The sequence below is a fragment of the Tauraco erythrolophus genome, chromosome 5 (assembly GCF_009769465.1).
Source record: "Tauraco erythrolophus isolate bTauEry1 chromosome 5, bTauEry1.pri, whole genome shotgun sequence".
Lineage (NCBI taxonomy): Eukaryota > Metazoa > Chordata > Aves > Musophagiformes > Musophagidae > Tauraco > Tauraco erythrolophus.
Window position 1 is genome coordinate 32,428,116 of NC_141469.1, and position 19,199 is coordinate 32,447,314.

Sequence of the window (19,199 nt, forward strand, 5' to 3'; positions counted from 1 at the left end):
GTGTCACGGCAGGAACAGCACTGCACCCTGGTTCTGCAGGAGGAGAGGGACAGTCCTGCAGGTGAGGGATCTCCTGGAGTGAGGGAGCCAAAGAGAAACCATAGTGATGCACCACAGGTTCTTGCTGCCCTTCTGCTGTTGAATCTCAGAGGGGAGGGAGAGCATGATTCCAGCACCCTCATATCCCTGCTAGGTGTATGCCTATCTGCTGTTATCCAGAAACAGCACTGTAGGACAGATGCATCCTCCCTTTGAGTGAGGTGCTGTCAGAAAAGACCTCTTCCTCTTTCCTCATCAGCCCTCTGCAAGAGTACAGCCTGCGGATGGGCTCCCTGAGCCCCCCATCACAGGCTGGTTGGCTCCTGTGACACAGGAGACCTCAGTAGTGATCATCTTACCAGCAAGCTTAGACTAGAGGAAAGTAGAGATGATATTGAGGGTATTGGGATAAAAAGAGACGAAAATGAAGGAAAATACATGAGAAGTGCATATGGAGACATTAGGGTAACAGGTCACATGCCCTCACAAAGGCTTCCAGTGCCATGCAGGATGCTCTTAGTGAGTGGAGATCTGCACAGGGATGGCAGAATAGCTTCAAGAGAGAGGAGATTTAGGCATGCTCAGTTGGAGCTGGAGTCTCCCAGCCTAAAGCATCCCAGCTAATCCTCAAAACCTACTTTAGGCAACTGATGCAAGCTCTGAGGAATTTTGTTCAAGCACCAAAAGGATCTCTAGCCCTAAAAAATGTGTTCCTTATTTGCTTATCATCTCATCTGTTTATTTGCTACTGTACATAAACTATGGGTCCAAGGCTTGACTAAGCTCCTGCCTGCAAATGATATCAATCTAGTTCAGGTAAAACCGAAACCAAGTGTCTAGTAGGCAGGATCAACATTTGCAAGCCTAAGAATGGCTTATTTAGAAACATAAAACAAAACCTGAGATAGGGAGAGAGAGCTTCTCAGGGATTTGGAAAGGGCAAGGACATGATAGGGCAAAAGATTGATGTGAAAGGCAAAGGAGGACTTTGGCTTTGTGAAATTCCAAAGGATAGGAGTGTGTCTTGAAATAATCAATAAGCATAAAGAAAAATACAAGCACGGAGTATCTGGAAGACTCCTGGCAGGTGTTTTTCAGTTTAAGGCAGGTAATGGGACTTGCGTTCTAGTTAGATACATTTAAAGCAGAAAAAATCACTGAAAAGGGGCTGATAACCAATTTTTTTTTCATAGCTCTCGCTACTTTTCTCTGAGGAGAATGAAATGACCAGTTACTCCTCCTCTCTTCCCAAAGTCTTTCTAGAGAAGAGGGACATGCTTCCAAATGTCAGATATGGCAACCAATCATTATTAGCCAGCTGGATTGAGTTGAAGATAATGAACTAATTAAGTAATCAACTCAAGGTACCGACCCTGCCTACAAGAGGCAGGCCATTTCCTCCTGGCTGTGGAAGATGCAACAGTGTCTTTGGTGCCACAGCCCAGGCTGGTGAGCAACAACTGGTGACCCTGATGTGATACATCCATGAGACCCTGGGAAGCCCCGACTCCCTTGCCGGAGCCGAGAGCCCGAGCTGAGCCAAAAGAGCCGGAGCTGGGAGCCTGAGCAAGAGTCCTTCGGAGAAGAAGGTAAAGCCGCAAGCCCTGATGTGGTATTCGCAGGAGGGAAGTGTGCTGGAGTTGGATGAATGGACTGGGTCTCTGCTCACCATAAAGCCTTTGTGAAAACAAAAAATTGTAAAACAAAAAGGGGGATTTATGGCAACCAATTGTTATTATCCAGCTGGACTGAGTTGAAATAATGAACTAATTACTAATCAACTCAAGGTACCAACCCTACCTACCAGAGGCAGGCCATTTCCTCCTCGCTGCGGAAGATGCAACAGCGTCCTTGGTGCCGCAGCCCAGGCTGGTGAGCAACAGTCAGATTAAGATATTAAGGCAGGAACTCAATCTTCACCAACACCAGTGAGGATGGAGAGAGAGAGAGAATGTGTCTGGGAGGAGAGACCCAAGTCTCTTTGTCACTTATGAGGGTTTCAGTACATTGATGTTGCACAATCATTTTCTGAGCTAGCAGTTCAGTCTCCAATGTGCTAACTGTAAAAGTTACGCAGCCATCCTTGCTTCACAGACCTCTAAGTTCTGAATTTTGATGCTACAAAAAGCCATATTTCTAGGTTTACTTGCTACAGGTCTGCTAACCGCCTTTACCAGAAGTGTGCAGAAGCGAAGATTGATTAATGAGATGAGGCAGTAGTCAATGAAAGCAAGAAATGGGTGGGCTCAGGAGGATCGACTCTTGAGAACTAATTAATGTGTGGGCATGCCATATGGGCTGGCGGTGTGCAGTGCAGATCACTACCTGCTGCCACTGTTGGCACTGCACCAATGAGGATCAGAGTATCTGTCAGTCCCCAGGATCTGTAACAGCAAACTGCAGTGCAGAGAGCTTCAAAACAAGCCTTGAACATCAGAACTCTTCGGTAAATCCCTAGAAGAAAAAGCCTAGAAACAGTGTAGAAATAACTGTATCAAAAATAAAATGTAGAACTATTTCTTAGGCAAAATAAAGACTGCATCTTTCCCTGTTTCTCCTTTGCAGCTGCAAACTCATCTCTTCTATCTAAATCTCTTTTGATTATTTTAATTGACATCACAATCATATGTTTTCTCTGTGAAAAATACAGCTTCAAATTTTCAGCTTTAGTCACCACCTTTCCCAATTCATTTTAATAAGGTCCAGGTTCTTTCCGAAGAGGTGTTTTGTCAGTTAGGAAAGAAATATAATATGAACAAGTTATGTACCACTTTACTGCTTGTCATTAGCCTCCAAGGACTTCTCTCTTGAAAAACAAACTCTCTAGCAAACTTTCTCTAGTGTTGCCAGTTACTTAGCCAAAGTTCAGGGAGAGACATCACTATTCTGCTTCCCTTTGCCAGTTGAAAGACAAACAGCCCAGTTACAGGGTCCTGGCAGGAGTTGACACCATCATTCTCAAAAGGGGAAAACTGATTTTTCAATCTGACAGTGAATCACACAGAAGCAGCGAGCTAACCAGTGCTACGTGGTGCTCTTGTGCCCAGCAGAAACCATTGGCTAGGCTCAGTGGATGGGTTTTATGGAGTGAGGAGTAAATGTAAAATCAAGAATCAGTGTTGAAGATTAGTGCAAGCAAAACGCCTTGTCCTATACGCTGTAATCTACATTTCACAAGAGATAATTTGATTTTCACTTGCAGACAGCGAGTCTTGTAGAAAGGCAGATAATGCAGAACACAGCAAATAAATTAGAAAAATGAACAAAATTACTATGTTTGCTCTTCTTTCTTCCATGCTTAATCCTAAATCAGGCATTCATTCTGATCTCACTTTCTGAAGCATCAGACTTAACATCAGCATATGGATACAAACTTTGAACAAAAATCTAGCCAGCACTGACTGAGTTGGTGACCAGGCACAGCTGCAGGCTATGCCTCCATCTGAGATGAAAGAACGAAGTCCTACCAGGAGTTTATTCTGCAGGCCCTACATCAGCCTTTCTCAGGGCCTGATTCAAATTATTGGATCCTTTTAAGTTATTGAAAATATTCTGTCAGCTACAGTGGACATTTGATTGGGTTATCAATGAAGAAAAACTGCTTGGATTGAAGAGATAAACAGTGGCTGCAATATTTGCTTCAGAGAACCAGTCAGAGAAAATACAGCTTTCAGCTGAGATGTTTATGTCTGTCTTATGCATCAGCAGACTTGATCATAGTGGAACTTTAATGAGATATTTATGCAGAGCAGTTGAAGTTGTCTAATTACAGACTTTTCTAGGAACATCTTTTGTTCCCAGTGGGACCTGGCCTATTTTCAGAATAGACTGGCTGGAAAGAAAGGATTAGTTTACCTGTCTCCATTATTGAAAGCTAATGTGACTGAAGGCAGTAGACAGTGCCCCTTTGTACTTGCTGAGAAAATTCTTTCCAATTAGACATTAAGCTCAACTTAATGCTTTAATTGTCGGACATTCAGGATGTGTTGAGTTCAGCTATAAGAAGAGATTCAGCTGACAGAAGTTTGTGGGCTCACTGACATTTAGAAAGAAAATATAATTCTGTTATTCTCAGGCAAGACAACTTGCAAACATTACCTGAATAGATTATGCCATTCCATGTCTTCACAAATAAGAAAGGACATCATAGGGTGGAGATATCATGATGATGCCATTTTCTTTCCTACACACAAGCAAAATGTTGACCATTTTATGAGCCACTAATTTTGCTGGGAGTACTATAATTAGGCTGAATAATAGAGTAGGACACCCACAAAAGAAGCTCCTGAGCATGAAGTTGGGTAGCTGAACTGAGTTGTATGCAGAAGAGATGAGATGCTCTAAAAGAGCATTCAAAGTGGCCATCAACCCAAAAAGGAAGCCACTAACAGCTTACAAGAGGGAATTGTAGACCAAAAAATGTATGCAAGTCAAATGTCAATGAATACCGAGTACTTTGTGCGCAATGGTCCTTCTTCCATTAAAATGTTGGCCTTATCCTGGCAAGCCTAGGAGACTTTTTGGGAAGAAGCACAAGTGAGGTCTTACTGCTTGGTTTTCTCTAAGTGCTAGGCTCTTTTATCCAAGACAGGCACTGTCACTGTCTGTGTTTCTAAGGAAAGTCGTTGTAACTAGACTCCATAAAGGACTCTCTTCTATGTGTGCCTGATCAGGCCACTCTGGGAACAAATGAAAAAAATCCTAGTGTATGCCTACAGGTTACAGTGCTCTGTTGGGTAAAGATATTGTCTTAGAACAAGCCAGATAAGACTAGGGAACTCTCATAGCTCTATTAACTTAAAAAATCCATCTGGACAAATCTAGTCTGCTTCTTAGGAAGCGTGATTAGCCAAGGTAGAACAGTATAGTTACGTTACTGGAGCTTGTCAAGTGTCCAGACTTGCTCGGCAACTCTTTTGGCATTTCTGCGTGCCCCCACCCCATCCTACATGGACATCTTCTGAAGGACATGGGTTCAGCTAGAACTCTTCTACGCACAAGCAGAAATAGATTTTTGGAGAACATTACAACCAGACAGGTTTGGCAGTAGCTCAGTGAGATATGCTGGATATCATAGGTTCAATTCTACTTAAATCATGCTTTTAATGTTTATGTTCTGTGTAAGATTTAGCATGGGATCTTGAAATATTAAGTCCATATGTTTGATCTAGCTAAGTTCCTGCTCCTCAGTAAAGATGATCAAAAGAAGCTGTATTACATCTGCTAGAAAATAGCCAGAAAAAGTGCTTACCAGCATATCTTTTAAAAACAAATTTTGCACTTATTACAAATTAATGTAGATTTAAATTAAAATTTACCATGCCGTACTAACAGGAATGGGAGCTGAGCTATTGCTCATAGGTTTTGAATGTCTGACTCTTTGCAAACAAATCTGATGTTTGCAATCTACAAGCATGATACTGCAACTTTTGCCTTTGCCAGAGTGAAGGAAGAAGATGGATGAGGAGATACAGATTCAAATCTCCATGGACATACGTACATTGAAGAATGAGCAGAGCAGCTCAGCAGAAGGACCAGGAACCATCCCGAGATTAAGTATAGCAATTACCAGACATGTTCACCAGCTATTTTTGAAGCTCTATGGGAATATCTGATAACAGCCATTTAGCCTGACACATCACTCTCCGTCTTTTCCAGCCAGTACAACCAGACAAAGCACAGTGGAAAGTTCATAAATGTAGGAGTTAAAAATATCTCTAGCTTAAGGGATGCAAGACTGAGATGTGTGTCTGGTCTGAGGGTGGAGATGCAATACCTATATCATACCTGAGGAATACAAGTGCTATTTGGGTTTCACCTACTAAAGCATCCTTTCATAAGTGTACTTTCACCCTTCCCGAAGAGGAGGAGTTTCCTATATTTGGAAAACATATTCCATGTTCACCAACTGCACAGGCTTCTCCAAACATACCTGGGAATCAGTTACAGGCTGCAGCATGACTGTTGCATCACAGATAGGATTAATAAGAGTTAATTTAAAAAGGTGGTAGCTGTATATCTAGAGGAGTATATGCACACTTAATTTCACTTTGTATTCTCTTTGCGGTGTGAAGTTCATCTTCCAGATTGAGTCCCTGTCCTTCATGAGGGAGTAGTGTTCTCCATGGGATTGAGTAAAGGCGGAAAAAGAAAAATGAGTTTCAGGCCGTGGCTAAATGGTCTTCAAAGTCTTCAATATCTTTTGGTCTGCTCAAGGAAGACAGTTCAGACTGTAGATATCTAAATCTGAGTGCCTAAATATAAGCATCATGGTGTTTACGTTTCTGCTGTAATCAATGTTGACTCTAGATGGTGAGCCCAATGAAGTACTTGGCTCACCATGAGATGATGGCTGTCATGGGCAGCATTGGTGGATCACATGCAGTTGTCTCAGCAAGATCATTGTAGCCTCAAAATATCCCAGTTCTCTCTCTTTTACTAGTTTCAGGTCAAAATAACTTGTTCAACTCTGTGGAATTTACTTCCAGTGTTGCTATTTTGAGTTAGAAGAACATTGGTTAAACCACTTTACACAGAAAACCTTACTATAATCAGTTAACAATTTACTAATGAGTATCATTCACCCAAAATCGTGTAGACTGGTGTAGACATGGAATCCCTATAATTGGCATAGAATGCACAACAATGGTAATAAACCCTAAACACCAATTACTATTAAAAAACATTGAACAGAAAATTATGTTAATGATAATGAAAGACAACAGAAAGCTTGGAGTCAACTACTGTGTTTCAGTCAGTCTGCAAAACAATATAGTATTAGGTAATCATTACAGTATTTCTGATCCACTGATATCTGCTCAATTATTAAATTGACAGACATGTTTTCATAAATAGCAGCATGCTTTTGCAAAGGCCTCTAGCTCATGTGGAAAGAATAGCGACATCCTATTTTGCAGCCAGAAGTTGCTTAGGTATGGAAAGAAATTCCCTATGTACTGGCTTTCAAAATTCGTCTGAGGAGACCTAGAAACATCCATCTCTTCTTGACAAGTGATAGCAGGCTCTACAGAGAAAAATAATCAGTAAGCACGTTTTCGTTGCCATAGAAGTCAGAAAACACTCCCTGCTAGACTTGATAGAGAACCAAATTCTAAAAACAAGAGTCTTCATTTGAAAATGTTCACTCCCCAGCAGGACTTTTCACTGTAAAAAGCAGTGGTTGTACTGTCCCAAGCATTTATTTTCAGCTCATATGGAGTACTAAGTGATCTCAGAGATAACCAGGAACAACATATGCGCTGATTTAATATGAAATATTTTAATTGTTCCCAGAAGAGGAGTAGGAAGCTGATGTCACTGACTTATGAAATAGTCTTTACATTGAACAGAAGTACATTTACACTCAGATAAATTAAGAGCTGCGTGGCAGATCACCAAATTGGGAAGAGCAGTTGGGCCCGTATCTCCTGCTACATTGTATACCCTGTATACAATAAAAGCATACCCTGTATGCTTCCACCTCAACCTCTCCCTGTAGCCAGCACCTCCTCCAACATTCATTAGGACTTATGTTTGTCACTTGTCTGTTCACTCAGACAGTCCCAGCAGGAGAAATATTTGCAGTAGAGCATCTTCTGTAATAATCCAGCTGGTGTTTAGAGTCAGCAGACCACTTTTTCCCTTTGCTGCAGAGAGTTCAATTGTGCGTGGGTGGAATACATCTTACCCAAATATAGTCCACAGAAAGAAATAAACATTGCTGGATAAGATTTGTCTACACTATTTTAGGCATTGACCTCAGGATGAGAAGATTTCTGCCATCAAGCACCTATTTCTCTTCACTGACAGTACAGTGAGCCTGTGATGACTCACTCAGATATAGGAGTCTACATCTAGTCTGATGAATCCTGCCCAGAGTCTCTTGAAGATAAGGGCAAGACCTTGAACTGGAGGCAACCTCTTACGGAAAGTTAACGTAAAAAGCAAATGTGCGTAGCAGGACACACCACTGAGGAGGTAAACTACATCGGGACTGAGGCACTTACCTGCTATTCGTGGGTTTTAAAACATCCCCAATACAAAATGTTCTGTGATTCAGAAATACTTGAGCTTGTTCCTGCTACATTTAATCTTGTTTTGGTGTATATTTCTGTCCAAGTTGGTGTTACACATCGCTAAGTGGAAAGCTTGATGTGATTAACAAGGACTTGTTTAAATTTGATAGCTTCTGATAAAGACAAATTTCATTAATTTAAAAGGCTACAGCTATTCCTAAATAACAACCCATATAGACAAGAGGTAGATGGGAGAGCATGTCACTGAACCTCAGCAGTGTAGTAGATGGACACGTTACCTGCCTGGTAGATTTATCCTATTGTGACATTTTTCAGGATCTCATTCATAGTGACCTATATCAATGTTGCCATAGAAATCTTTTTTGTATATTGGAGAACAAACAGCTACATGTTTCAGAGTATTTATGAAACTATTTTCTTAAAATGTATGCATACATCTATTCCGATATAGTTATTTTCTTTTTTTGTTTGTTTGTTTGTTTTAAAAAAATCAAAAATATTTTGGCTTTCTTTCCATGTAACTACAGCAATGTCTTTCATGTCTGCCAATTTTTCCCAAATGCTTTTATGACTGCAACATTCTCAGCACTCATCAAGGTTGTCACTAGTGCCAGCACCAGAGCTGACTGTAGACAAGACATTCAAAAGCTAAGTTTCTTCCATAGAAAACTAAAAAGTATGTCAGCAATCCAACAACAGATTTGAAACTCAGGACAATCTTGGCCAGGAAAAAGCGTTAGAACTAATACCCAAATCAAAACAATAATGAAAAGCCTAGTACTTTTTAGGAGAAAATAATGAGTTGTCCACTCTTTGTTGATTACGAATGGGTATATTCCCTGGCTGGTAACATACACAATCTACATCACAACTACGTAGACATGCAAAAATAGGAAACATCTCACATAGATCAGGAATCATATTCTAAAATTAAAATCTGACTTCTGAAAGCAGACTAGAGTTTCTTGAAGAAAAAAGTTGGAAATCCTTGTTCAGATGCTGTGCACCTTTGCCTTATTCCAAGGCGCAAAGTTACTATATTTCGGAAAGCAGAAGCTGCAATCACAAAACTAGATTTCTCTTCTTCCAAAACTTCATTACCAGCTGGATGAAACCTAAGAAATGGCTTCATAAGGTACAAAGCTGAAATCCAAACAGAAGCACTGAAAGGTACTAAAAGTTAGACTGAATAGTTAGTTGAATAGTTTAAATGTTTGCATCGTTGTACTCCCACACATGGGCAGCAACTGGTGCTCTAGTACTATTAGACAAAAAAAGCTAAATGATTTATTTTTATTTTAATCATAGTACTTTTTTCTCCCTTGTACAATATGAGCAGCACTCTTCAAAATCAGTGGGTGGTTGCTCCTATTTTGTAACTGAAGAATTGGGCCTCATTTTTAAGGGGCTTTTTAAAGACTTCTTCAGCTGCAGAAATTGGCCCACTTTCCTCATAGTGGTGATATCTGATAGAGCTAATACTTTCTTTGCCATAGCCACAATAGGATTTGTAAGACTTTTGGGCAAAGAGTCAACCTTAATTTCTCTAATCGCATGTTTGATGAGAACATTGCACTGTAGTTCCTGAAGCCTTAAGATTGTTACAGTTACTTTTTCCAAAATGGACTATATTCTCATAAATAATGGGATGACCTGCAATCAATTGATATGAGTTGCAGAGTTTTGAATGAAATACTGGACTTCATTTGCATGCACAGTTGCGTTGAGTGCCCGTTGCACAAGCATGATCATGATTGTACATTCAGGCATGATTACTCAGCTATGGATGTATGTAATTGAGCTTTCCTCAACACTAATGAAATGTTGGGGTTTATTGGTTTAAGACATTTTTATTTACTCAACTTTCTTTGATGCTTGAACTAACGTTTAAAATTGGAGTAGCTGAAGACTTGCAGTCAAAAAATTGTCACTTCTGACTGCTACAAAGCAGTGAGTAAGCAGGGAAAAAAACACCCATGCACTACAGAACAAATGCACGAGTTTTCACTTGTTTAAATCCATGCAGCATTTTGTGCATGTACTTCACACGTAAAGTGTCATCATTTCATCTCCAGGGTCCTTTAAAGCCACTTGCTCACTCTCCTGCCTATGAGGTGTGTTTCCCTAGCAGAAATCTTCCCTGTTGGTCTTTGATGTATATGATTATTTGAAACTGACATTTTCTGTGATTTTGCTTCCATTTATTCCATACTTTCCTGGCAGTCAACAAGTTCCCACTCATTTTCTGTTTTAGAAAAAAAGACATGAGAAAGGAGAAGAGAGGAGAAGGGTGAAGGAAGGAAGAAGTGAGAAAGAAGAAAAAAAGGAAAAATATGAATAATTATTAAGATCTGGATGTAGTTGCCTTTTCATCTTTTACATGAAAAAAAGATGATTCTATATGTGACTAGGTGGCACTTCAAGGCATGGAGTTGGATACTGATGTCTCAATATTTTCTCTTAGAAAATTGAATGAATTCAGCAAAATGCAATATTGCAACATTCATTTTCAGTCATCTTTTGTATTTTCACTTAGCTGAAAAGAGAAAATGATTCTGTAGAGCTGAATCCAAATACAAGACAAATGTATTTATTGCATTTGCTTTACAGTTGTACAGGTAAACTACTTTGAATGTCTGTGTAACAGAAAGTGATTTGTTTAAATGGAAAAGCTTTTGTATGTTTTTGTGAGACATGAAAATGTATCTCTGAACACATGACTATGCTGAAGTAACAGATATTTGAAGAGTACTAACATGTCACATCTCCTGAAGAAGTGGTGCTGTTTTATATACTTACAAACTTTCAATATTTCAGAGGTGCATGAAGTTCAGGCTCTTTTTTAATAACACTTCCCAAGAAGCAACATCTTTTAAAAGCAGCTTTTAGCCACAAGTAAAGCCTCACTTTACAAAAGCAGAAAGCAACTGTGAACTTTCTTCAAGAGCTAAGTTGTAAGTCTCTAGCTCTCAAAAATGGAAATGTCTGTGATCATGAGTTGATCCTACTGACTCAATGAATTCACACTGGGCAATACAGCAGAGCAGAGCACTCAGCCCAGCACTCAACCAGTTATCTACAGCTTGAGCAGCCACAAACCTTTCAGCAAAGCCCCGTTCCAAGGCAACCACCTTGTCAAGAAGCAGTATTAATTAGTCCAATATAATGCAATTAGAACACAGCTCTACTGCTTTCAGGACTCAAATTACTATCTTCGCATGCTAGTTTACTTCAAACTCACTTGGACATCACTTTGGTTATTGTAGACATATCATTTGGGGTTTAGAAACCACAACCAAATAAAGAACAGCATTTGCACACACACTTAGATATCTAAATGCCTTTAAATTCCAGCTCTGAGACTTTTGCTGGTTGCTCATGGTAGTTGGTTCAGCTTCCATGCCAGCAGTGGTTTTAACTAGCTCCTATGGGTGTGTGTAGCAGCTGTTATCAGCTCAGAGTGGTGCCATTCGCAGAAGACACCCAGAGCAGTTCAAATCGTGTACCAGACTTCCTTCCTAGGCAAAAATCAATACGAGTGATAATATATTTCTTTATTAAAGTCAATGACCAGAGACTTCATTCAAAATCAGATCATTAGAAATTATATTGATTTTATCCTGAAAGACATCAAACCTGAGGAATTACTTCCAAAGCCTATACTGTAACACACTTTTCTACCGTATTCAAGAGATTAATATAAATAAGATTTGTTAATATACTGTCTGTGTCAAAAGGTGATAGGCCTGGAAATAACTCTTGTCCGATGGAAAACAGGAGCAGGTTTTTTTTGTTTTCAGTAATTGTGGGAAAATGACCTCGACACTGTAGATTTAAACAGATTACGAGCTAGCAGTGCTATAAAAACAAATCTAGATAAATATTGGAATGTATTCTACCCCAGTGAAAAGTGACTTGAGTTTTAGGGACAGACTTTTCTTAAGAGGCACAATTTTGACATGTTTTTGAGAGGTACATTAAGTAGAACGCACAATGTAGAAAGGGCAAAATTAGCAGTAACAAGTAGTAAGGTTCCTGATGAAGTAAGGAAGGAATGGAGCAGTTACCTTTATGTTGAAAATAATGTGAATTGTTTAATAATTGCTCCTTTGAGGAACAAATGTAGAGTGAAATAGGAACCACTGCTGTGAAGAAAAAGACTTTGAATAGTTCAGTTGTACTTCTAAATACTTTTACTCTTGGAATGTTACAAAACCATGTTATTTTGTTAATTCAAGTTACTCAGGAGGAGTGTGAGATAGTTACTAGATTACGTAGAGGCAAGATGACCAAAAGGTAGTTAATTCTGTTCTTTGACAAATATATAGACAGAAATAGGAAAGTATTCAATGAACATATTTTTCAGAAGAAGATAAAAGGACCTGATTCATCACTCTGTGAGACTAGAAAGCTAATAAACAGCTTTCTGGTGTTATCTTGCGTTTTGTTTAGTCTTCTCTGGAATTTAATAGTAATTAAATGGCTACAACAAATAACCTTGGTAATAAAAAGGAGAGAGCTTAAGCTGGAATAAGAGAGAGAAACAAAAGAAAAAAAAAGAGAAAAAGATAAATTCAAGCTGGCCCTGTGAATAGGATTGCAATAGATGGCCTCCAGAAGTTATTTTTAACCTAAATTACTCTACGCTTCTTTAAATTGAATTTCCTGGCTCAGACTGACCCGGTGGAACTCACACATATGCATAAGGAGAACTGAGTGGTGTAATCTTAGGCAGTTCACAAGAATTAACATTGAGAATTATGGGGGACCGGTGGAAACTGAAACCTTGGAAAGACCATGTGGCATATCTATCTAAAAAGAAGGCCAGAGTAGGAAAGCAAAAGTGTCAGAAGCGTAGCCCAGTCAGCCTAACACCAACACTCTTTGAAATACTGCTTGTAAGCGCCTAAAAAAACAGCAATAGCAACATGGATTTCTCAAGGCCAACTGATGTTGAACAATGCATTTTATTCTACAATGGATCCAAAACACTTGAAGTGATGTCCTGTATTTTTACTTAAAACACCATAAAAAGCCTAATTATCTAACATTTTTTCAATCCATCTAGAGAAACATCCTGTAGATTGGGGGTTCCCAGGCTTGGTTTCCTAAACTGCTACTGCCAGTAATAGCAAAAAGCCCCTGACTCTCTGCTCGGCAGGATTGAGGTTAAAAGGAGGCATTTTGCTGTCTAACAGTAAAGTTTATAAAGTAGCTTGAATACTCTACTCGAGGTACTCATACTGTGTTTTCTAAATGACTGCCCCAGCCAAAATTGTTATAAGCTATAGACAATTGCCTGAAAACCTTATACCAAAAATCAACAGCATTCACTGTCAAACTAGAAGGACGTCCTGTGGCTTTCTGAAAAAATCCAGCTTGCTTCTGGCATTTCTCAGTATTATTTCCATTAATGACTCATGCAAGAGTAGGGAGTGCTCTTTACAAAATTTGTATACACTCTGAAGTTTAATGTGAGTTGCAAGCTCTCTAGATGTGGAATTAAAAGGAAAGAAATATCTTCATTAACTTGAGTAGCAGTCCAAAATAAGTAGGATGCAATTCAGCAAGGACAGGTGAAAAGGTAGGAATAATCAGCTCCACAAATAAAAGATGGGAAATAACTCAATAAACGTGAAGTTTTGGAGAAGATGGTCAAACCTGCAAACTGAACAAGCTTGCCATGTCACACAGCTGCATGGTAGGTAGGTATGTACAGACAGACCAACCAACCTCCTTCAATGGGTATGTAGAGGCAGGTGAGTTTTATGCAAGATGTGAAGCAATCCTCACCTTTCTTCCAGCTCTGGCATGACCTTAGCAGGAATCCTGCATCTTGTTGGGAATTAAAGGTGGTAACAATTGGCGTATTGACAAGAGAGCAACAAGGATAAGCAGAGCCCGAGGAAACAGGGCTCATCAGGGGCAGCTGAAAGAAATGCAGTTGTTCAGCTTAGAGAAGACTGAGAGGAAACATAACAATCTCAGGATACACAAAAGGCTGTTGCAATTACTTTGGGCATATCCTGGCGAGGAATGTATCTTCCAGGACTCTATAGCACAGTGTTTCTGGCAAGCAAAGCAAGTAATCACCTAATATCAGATTCTATGATAAGCTTAATTTTGGGTACTGAGTGGGTCCTTTCTCCATGACATAAATGCCTAAGCTGTCAGTGCAGCATTGTTTCTCATCGCGGTTCGCATCGAAAGGCCATCTACAGACTTGCAAAATACCAGTGCACATGCTCAGTTACAAGTGAGTAAGCAAACAGGCTGGTGAAAAGCAAGATTTGTCAGTGAATGTAGAGTGCTGCATATGGAAAAGATCTTTGCCTCACAATGTGACCCACAGATTGTAACTAGAAGAGGATCCATAGCCTGCAAACTTTTAAAGGCTGGTCATGTGTCTACGTAGTCAACTGATGGTGGTAGTTGTCTTTGTGGGCCTCCAATCCATTTCAGCTGTGTACTCATTAAACTATATAAATGAAAACTGAAAAGGAGAAGAAGAGGGGATGCATGGCAAGAATTCATTTCATATATGAGATGGTGCAGACTGAGCCACACCTGCCCTTTTACAGCAGAGAAGCTCTGAGGCAAATGCTTTCCCTCAACACCCGTTTCTGGTCAGCAGCACAGCCCTCTCGTCTCCATTAACTTTAACAGGCTTTTAAACATCTAGCTCATACCAAGACATCCACATGCCAGTGATTTACCTGGGGGCCTGAAACCCACCCTGAGTGTTTGCAAGCACCTTCATGGTCCACCCATACCTGTTCTTCTTGACCTTTTCTTGTTCTTACCTTCCCAATATTTTCTCCTGCTCCTTTTGCTTCTCTGCTCCTTTCATGGAGGCAAGCTTTCATAGCAACAGCCAAAACCCATCACCCAGATATTCCTTACTGGTGTTATGTGAGACACTGGAGTAAAGCTCCTCACTAAGCTCCAGAAAGGAGCTGCATACTTAAAAGAGGTCTTAAATAAATGAATCCAACTACAAAGAGAGTTCCTTTGCTGAAGGACTTGTGTATGTGTCTATTTTAATGGCATGTTTTCTGATGCTGGGGATGATGGTAGTGAGGATGAAGGAGAGCATCCCTGACAGCTGCATCCCTGTCCCTTTCCACTTCTGTGGAGAGGGAACATCTCCTAACAATTGCATAGTAAAGAGAGTCCTGTCCCCATCCTGAGTCATCTGCACTCTGCTAAGACAGGTTCTGCCTTCACATTCAAACCATTTTGTGTAATTGAGCAGCATTTGTTTGCACTTCCTTTTGCCTGAGCATCAGACATAATAGCTTCGCCTCCCATCTTTTGTAAGGAAACCGCTTGTGCTTTTGTAGATGTTGTAGGCTTCTGGAGGGGAGAGTAACATTTTCCAGCAAAACAAAGAAGAACCTGGTCGCTGATTGAAGCATTTAAATTCCAAGCATTGTGAGAGGGAACAAAGTGTAAGCAGAAAAGAAAGTGCTCCTGCATTCAGTGTGTGTTTTTTCTGCAAACTCTCCCCATAACCCCAGGCCTGAGCGGCAGCTGAGTACAACACTGTTTGCAGCTGAGAAGCAGCAGTGCTTATTTCTGCAGGCAAAAGCTCTTGCTATAGCTGAGGTCTCTTTTTAACTTTTGCAAAATCATTGTCAGCTGGTATAAAGACATTAACAGAAAGATCAAAGAATGTGCAGAATCGTAAATATTGGTGTTCTGGCTGTAAACCAGAGAAACTAAAAAGGCCTAACTACTTCTCTGAAGTTCTTGGAAAGTGAATTTGAGAGCTGTGAACCCACTCAACAGGCTGTTCCCTTCAATGTCCATACACAGGCACTTTGTTTCATTGGCAGCGCAGCATTGATCATAATGAAAGCTAATTATATTGCAGGCAACAAGGGATACACTATCACAAAACTCCACACACATACAAAGTTCAGTACTTTCCCTCCAGTTATTAGATCACATCCTACAAAATCTACATGCAGAAAGGCTCTTGTCTGGCAGTCTTTCAAGCTGCAGTGGGAGTCTGTCTATATAGAGGCCTGCTACAAGAAAACACAAACAGAAATGCTCTTGTGGAATGACCTAAGAGAATCTTGCATCTGCATTGTGACCCAGCAAATCCATGCAAAAGCATCACTTGAACTATCTGAGGGGAAAGGATTAGTATATTTGATAAACACATGGTTGGAGGTTGGTTTTCTAAAAGGATGGTTAGCAATTTTTAATCGGACCTTTTGTCCCCGCTACAGGAATATGCCAATTCAGTAATTTGCATATTTAGCAGGGACACACTGATTTAATTTAGCCTTCCAAGGGAAATGCACCTGCCCTTCCATCACCTCACCTGCACTGCCTGTGGCAGAGTCTAGAAGATGCATTTCACAGGGCTGACAGGCTCCCCGCCATGCAGCCAGATGCTTAACAACCCTAGAAGTCTGAGCTCAACTGGCGGTTGAAGAAATTTCAGCTTCCACAGCTCTGCCTTGCAAGTGTTTTGAGCTGGAAGACTCTCTTTATTTTGCTTTCAAGGTCAGAGAATATTCTTGAAATGTGAAGCAAGAGCTCTGGTCTTCTCCACCCCATAAACCTTCAAAAATGAGTATTCCAGTGCAGACCAAAACCGTCTTCATTGCTACTGAAAAACCAAGTAGGAGATCCCAGGTTCAGACCTGTCCAACTTCTCAGGGCTGTTACATATCAATAGGCAACCGAGGACAAGTACATACCAAAGCAGTTTGTTTCAGGAGGCAGCAGAATCTTCCCCACTGGAGATTTTTTAAGAACAGGGTACACTCACATTTGCCAGTAGTGGTCTAAGAAGAGCTGAGCTTGCTGCAAGGCAGGGCATGGACTGTCTGACTCCTGCAAGCTCCTCTGAGCCGTGCCTCTTTTATTCCAGGTCACTGGACAGAGCAGCCTCTTGTTCTGTTTCAGATTTCTAGACGCTGTTTACATCCTCTGCATTTGAAGCTCTTGAGATCCAGGCAGCTTTTAAGCACATTTTTTCCAAAGCAAACCTTCAGAAAAAGGTGGACAGGCTGAGTGAGCAGTTTGCAGAGGAAAAGCTGTGTGCAACTCTTCAGCAAATTATTGCATTAGCACTGCAAGCATCCCTCGCTCTCTCCTCCAGTGAAATAAATCTCTGCTCGCCAACAACCTACAAATGAGAAAAATGCAAGCAATTTAAATAGAAACATGGGGATGAGAAGGGAGAAAGGCTGCAGGGTTAGCTGCCTTGGAAATGTATGAACATGTGCCCTCCCAGCTATTTATAAGAGCAGGTCTGCGGAGGCTAAAGTATTCGGGTCTTTCACCCCTACATATTCTTGATTGAGAAACAGCTCTGTGCTATATACTTTGTTTAAATGATACGAGGCTGAAAAATATATACCTCCTTCTGAGGATGCAGACTGCAGCATACTCACACTGAAGTCAATAGTCTCAGAATTCATCAAACGGGGAAAATGCCAAAGATGCTGCCTACAAGGCCAATATGGCCCTGAGAACAGCTCCCCACACCTGGCATCACTTTAACCCTCTTTTTCTGGGGTCCCTCAGATGCAAGGGGAGAGCGGGACATTGGCTAGATAAAGTCACCTAGCAGCTCACTGTCTGCCACTTTTCCTATCTGCCACCTCTTTCATATACTAACAAGAAGGGGCCAGAAGTAAGAGATCTCATCCCAAGCCCGATGGGCATGTGTGCATGTGATGAGAAGATGCGTGTATTGAAATATTCCTAGCTGCCTGAGAAATCCTTATAATTTGGTCATAGAAGAGGCTCAGTGAACTCAGTGGAAAAGTAGGAACTTAACCAGTAAAGACCTTAAATACTAAGTTGAAATTGGACTATTCCCTTTTCTTTATTGTAAGAAAGCTCCCCATTCAATGCTAGAAGTAATTGACTCCTTACTATTATATATGGCAACCCATACTTCCTCCCTCAGCTAATTTCTGCTAGTAGGCCAATTTTTCACCCTTAGGGCCCGATTCTGATTACCTGCATGCTGATGCTACACAGCTGTGTAACAACATTGGCTTTTACGCAATAGCTCTCTATTCATTGCGGTGTCAGTAAGATAAGAATCTGGCCCTCAAATCGGGATTTAAACTTGACCTGGATGATTCATGCCTTTGAGATCTCAAAATGAGATTACTGCAAAGTGCTTTATAGTGGGCTGCTGAAAGGACTAATCCATTCCCTGAAGCTAATGCACAATACAGTACCTTGATTGTTGTCAGAGGTGGGCAGAGAGAGATCTGCCTACTCACTACTTGTCTGTCAGCGTTTGCTGCTTTTTGGTGCCTAGAAAAGGTCTACAGTTCTGCTTTTAGCTTTTAAAGCTATTAACAGCCTGGAAATTGATGTTGCCAAGGACATGTGTAAATGTGCCTTAGGGACTCATAAATACTTTATAATATTGGATTGTTCCCACTTTTGCTAGCCACAGGAATCCCATCAGACTAATTTCCAATGATTCCTGTCAAATTGAACATGAAAACAGAATGGTGGACCCTGCCATGCCTTTGACTTGGACCACCTCTGCGAAGGCATGCTATGAATAGGCAGGTAATGAGCTGCCTTCCGGACCAGGAGCCCTCCATCAGTCCTTTATGATCAGATTTAAATGAATTTGAACTTGGATCTTCCCATGTGAATTTTCTTCTTTTGCTACAGAATTGAAACCATTTGCATCGTCCTAAACTTCTTCACACATTTCATTTATTTCTGATAAATGGGGACCCAAGCACAACTCGCACAGCTTTGCATTGCACTTACAAGGCTCCAGGCAGGCTCTGCAACATGCTCTGCAGAAACGGCAAGTGCAGCAGAAGTGTATTTCTGCTTGGGGCATGATTTGCCCGGAAATCCTTTCCTGTGAGTCCAGGAGTGCAGCAGTCAGCCCTTCCACCCCTGTAACATAAGGCTGGATGTAGCTGCAAAAGCACCAGGAAACACAGAGGAAAAAGAGACAAACGGAAGTATTTGCTGCAATACAGAAGATCAGCACAGTGCTGGACACAGGAGCCAGGAAGGCAGGTAGAGATCTCCAGATCTATTGCAGCGTGCTGGATTTCCCCCGGAGTGCACAGGATGACTTTCTGGGAAGCTTAAATTAGTATGCATTTTGTC